The sequence below is a fragment of the Petromyzon marinus genome, unplaced genomic scaffold (genome assembly GCF_048934315.1).
Source record: "Petromyzon marinus isolate PM22_M1 ecotype Great Lakes invasive population unplaced genomic scaffold, UKy_Petmar_22M1.pri1.0 PM_Scaffold_72, whole genome shotgun sequence".
Taxonomy (NCBI): domain Eukaryota; kingdom Metazoa; phylum Chordata; class Hyperoartia; order Petromyzontiformes; family Petromyzontidae; genus Petromyzon; species Petromyzon marinus.
In genome coordinates, this window is record NW_027423680.1 from 165,391 (window position 1) to 169,806 (window position 4,416).

Genomic DNA, 4,416 nt, shown 5'->3' on the forward strand with positions numbered 1-4,416 from the left:
AAGTGACGTCGCCTGCACACCCCGCCCCCCCCCTCCGTGAACAGGAAGTGACGTCGACCGCACACAACAGGAGTGACGTCGCCGGGTAACTCCCCCCGCCCCATCGCTCCACGACAGGAAGTGACGTTGCCCGCACACCCCACCTCCCCCCTCACGAAGAAGAAGTGACGTCGCCTGCACACCCCCGCCCCCCCTCCATGAACAGGAAGTGACGTCGCCCGCACGCCCACCTCCCCCTCGCGAAGAAGAAGTGACGTCGCCTGCACACCCCCGCCCCCCCCCTCCGTGAACAGGAAGTGACGTCGACCGCACACAACAGGAGGTGACGTCGCCGGATCGCTCCCCCCCCGCCCCATCGCTCCACGAACAGGAAGTGACGTCACCCGCACGCGCCGCCGGGCCGTCGTCACTTCCGTCCTTTTCAATCGCCCCGCCATTTTCTCGGCCTCGATCTCGTCCGGTAGAGACCCCAGGACGAGGAGCGGAGAGAGGAGGAGAGAGAGGAGAGAGGTGAGAGAGAGAGGAGGAGAGGAGAGAGAGAGGAGAGAGGTGAGAGGAGAGAGGTGAGAGAGAGAGAGGAGGAGAGGAGAGAGAGAGGAGAGAGGTGAGAGAGGAGAGAGGTGAGAGAGGAGAGAGAGGAGAGAGGAGAGAGAGGAGAGAGGAGAGAGGTGAGAGAGTGAGAGAGGTGAGAGGAGAGAGAGGTGAGAGGAGGAGAGAGAGGAGAGTGAGAGAGGAGAGAGGTGAGAGAGGAGAGAGGTGAGAGAAGGAGAGAGGAGAGAGAGGTGAGAGGAGGAGAGAGAGGAGAGGTGAGAGGAGAGAGAGGTAGAGAGGAGAGAGAGAGAGAGGAGGAGAGGAGAGAGAGAGGAGAGAGGTGTGAGAGGTGAGAGAGGAGAGAGAGGTGAGAGGTGAGAGAGGAGAGAGGTGAGAGAGGAGAGAGGTGAGAGCGGAGAGAGAGAGGAGAGAGGCGGAGAGAGAGGGAGAGAGAGGAGGAGAGAGAGAGGAGAGGGAGAGGAGGAGAGAGAGGTGATAGAGGAGAGAGAGAGGAGGAGAGAGGAGAGTTGAGGAGAGAGAGAGGAGAGAGAGAGAGAGGAGGAGGAGAGAGAGAGGAGAGAGAGAGAGAGGAGACTACACCGAGCATCTTCTTGTTTCTTCTGATCGTAAAAAAAAAGAGAGCGAAGAGGAGTGGAGAGAGGAGCAGCGGTGAGAGAGAGAGGGAGCAGGTGAGTGAGAGTGAGAGAACAGGTGAGTGAGAGGGAGAGAACAGGTGAGTGAGAGGGAGAGAACAGGTGAGTGAGAGTGAGAGAACAGGTGAGTGAGAGGGAGAGAGAGGGAGCAGGTGAGAGGGAGGAGTGAGAGAACAGGTGAGTGAGAGAACAGGTGAGTGAGTGAGAGAACAGGTGAGTGAGAGAGAGGGGGAGCAGGTGAGTGAGTGAGAGAACAGGTGAGTGAGAGACAAGGTGAGTGAGAGAGAGGAGTAAGAGAACAGGTGAGAGAGAGGGAGCAGGTGACTGAGAGAACAGGTGAGTGAGGGAGAGGAGTGAGCAGGTGAGTAAGAGAACAGGAGAGTGAGAGCGAGGAGTGAGAGAACAGGTGAGGGAGAGAATAGGTGAGTGAGAGAACAGGTGAGTGAGAGGACAGGTGAGTGAGAGGTACAGGTGAGTGAGAGGACAGGTGAGTGAGAGGACAGGTGAGTGAGAGGACAGGTGAGTGAGAGGACAGGTGAGTGAGAGGACAGGTGAGTGAGAGGACAGGTGAGTGAGAGAACAGGTGAGTGAGAGGACAGGTGAGTGAGAGGACAGGTGAGTGAGAGAACAGGTGAGTGAGAGAACAGGTGAGTGAGAGGACAGGTGAGTGAGAGAACAGGTGAGTGAGAGAACAGGTGAGAGAGAGAACAGGTGAGTGAGAGAGAAAGGCAGGTGAGAGGGAGGAGTGGGAGCACAGGTGAGTGAGAGTACAGGTGATGGAAAAGGTGAGAGAACAGGTGAGTGAGAGAACAGGTGAGTGAGAGGACAGGTGAGTGAGAGACACAGGTGAGTGAGAGAACAGGTGAGTGAGAGACACAGGTGAGTGAGAGGACAGGTGAGTGAGAGAACAGGTGAGTGAGAGAACAGGTGAGTGAGAGAACAGGTGAGTGAGAGAGAGAGGGAGCAGGTGAGTGAGTGAGAGAAGAGGTTAGTGAGAGTACAGGTGAGTGAGAGGACAGGTGAGTGAGAGACACAGGTGAGTGAGAGAACAGGTGAGTGAGAGACACAGGTGAGTGAGAGGACAGGTGAGAGAGAGAGGGAGCAGGTGAGAGAGAGAGGGAGCAGGTGAGAGGGACGAGGCGGTGGAGACGAGGAGACTTTGACCGGGGCGAGGAGGAGCAGGAGGAGCCATGGCCGAGAAGCTGGACATGTCCCTGGACGAGATCATCAAGATGGGGAAAGGCGGCGGGAGACGTGGTGGCGGTGGTGGTGGAGGTGGTGCAAAGAGAGGTGGTGGTGGTGGAGGTGGTGGAGGTGGTGGTGCAAAGAGAGGAGGAGGTGGTGGTGGAAGACGAGAAGAGCAAGACCCTCGCCTTACAGTCGGGTAAGTGAACCTAGCCTGGGCACGGTCGCCATGGTGGTGATGGTGGTGGTGGTGTGGTAGGGAGCGGTGGTGCAGCGGTTAGCGTGCTGCTGTGGGTTCGATTCCCGCTCACGGCCACCAACAACACCACCACCACAACACCACCACAACACCACTACCACCAACAACAACAACCGCCATTCGCCACTAAGTGGCGGTGATGTCACCACGACGCTTGTGCCAGGCTACGTGCACCTTGAGGCCACGTGAAGTGTCGAACGCCCGCTGGCAGGAGGTCACTGGGCAGACCCAGGTGCCACGGGTCGACTGACTGAGGTGACTGGCTGATGCACCACCTGTGCCCCCTACTGTGCCAACCTGCTGTGCTTTAGCCACCCGGCGCTCCGCTCGTTGTTGTGAGCGTCGCTCCTCCGCCCTCCGTTGTTTTTTGGAGGGCGACTGCCTCCAACTGCCCAGCAGCATCGTCTTTCACGAGGTCTCACTCCCGAATCAGTCGAGCGGCAATATCTTTTCATCGGTTGCGTAACGCTGTGTGGAAGCTACCTGGGTCTGTCGCTCCGCACTAAGCTTCAAGGTCTTCTCGGCCACGGTCAATCCCTCCCTTCTCTACGCTTGCGAAAGGTGGACCCCTCCTAATGGAACATCTTCGCCGGTTAGAACATTTAGGCTGGCCTGCCTACGATCCATCCTGGGTTTAACCAGACTGGATTGTGTGAGGAGCTCACAAATCCTTGAAAGATCTGGGCAGGTTCCCATCGGTGAGCTCCTCCGGCGGGCAAGGCTGCGATGGCTGGGTCATGTAGCCCGCATGCCCAGCCACCGCATGCCGAAACAGCTTTTGTTTGGCCGGATTGAGGGGGCTAAGCGGGCGCGGCACGGGCTAGAGAAGAGATGGAGTGATGTGGTACAGGAGGACGTGGGAGCTGAGTGGGACTTGCCGATGACTGGTACCAGCGGTGTCAAGATCGGCCTCTGTGGAGGAGGCTCGTGAAGGATGCTACTGGGCAGTTGGAGGCAGTCGCCCTCCAACAATAACGGAGGCGGAGGGAGCGACGCTCACAACAACGAGCGGAGCGCCGGGTGGCTAAAGCACAGCAGGTTGGCACAGTGGGGGGCACAGGTGGTGCATCAGCCAGTCATCTCAGTCAGTCGACCCGTGGCACCTGCTGGGTCTGCCCCGTGACCTCCTGCCAGCGGGCGTTCGACACTTCACATGGCCTCAGGGTGCACATAGCCTGGCACAAGCGTCGTGGTGACGTCACTGCCACTTAGTGGCGAATGGCGGTTGTTGTTGTTGTGTCTATGTGTGAGTGTGTGTGTATGTGTGTGTGTATGTGTATGTATGTGTCTATGTGTGTGTGTGTCTGTGTGTGTGTCTAAGTGTGTGCGTGTGTGTCTTTGTCCGTGTGTGTGTGTCTATGTGTGTGTGTCTATGTGTGTGTGCCTATGTGTGTGTGTCTCTGTGTGTGTGTCTATGTGTGTGTCCGTGTGTGTGTGTGCGTGTGTCTATGTGTGTGTACGTGTGTGTGCGTGTGTGTGTGTCTATGTGTGTGTGTGTCTATGTGTGAGTGTGTGTGTCCGTGTGTGTGTGTCTATGTGTGTGTGTCTCTGTGTGTGTGTCTATGTGTGTGAGTGTCTATGTGTGTGAGTGTCTATGTGTGAGTGCGTGTGTCCGTGTGTGTGCGGGTGAACTTGCTCCGATGTCGTCGATCCCCTATCCAGAGCGGCTACAGAGCCGCTGCTGCATGCAGCGATGGAATTCGTTGTCCTGGTAGTAACGAATTTGTAAACTGAGTGTACCAGCCTGCGATAGATTAATGTGTTCCGTCCGTCTGTCCGTCCCCTTTC

General features: G+C 57.3%; 1 long non-coding RNA gene across 18 annotated transcripts; it reads left to right on the top strand.

The window, feature by feature from the left end:
• The first annotated feature begins 223 nt into the window (after positions 1–223).
• LOC142923810 (uncharacterized) lies at positions 224–2,560 on the top strand. Of its 18 annotated transcripts, none has more exons than XR_012940866.1 (3): positions 266–1,867; positions 1,970–1,997; positions 2,031–2,211. It is a non-coding gene; the product is annotated as an uncharacterized LOC142923810 (long non-coding RNA). The 18 variants fall into 18 exon arrangements; XR_012940863.1 differs by having other exon boundaries at positions 267–1,899; positions 1,970–2,013; positions 2,064–2,211; XR_012940858.1 differs by having other exon boundaries at positions 267–1,899.
• The last annotated feature ends 1,856 nt before the right edge of the window (positions 2,561–4,416 follow it).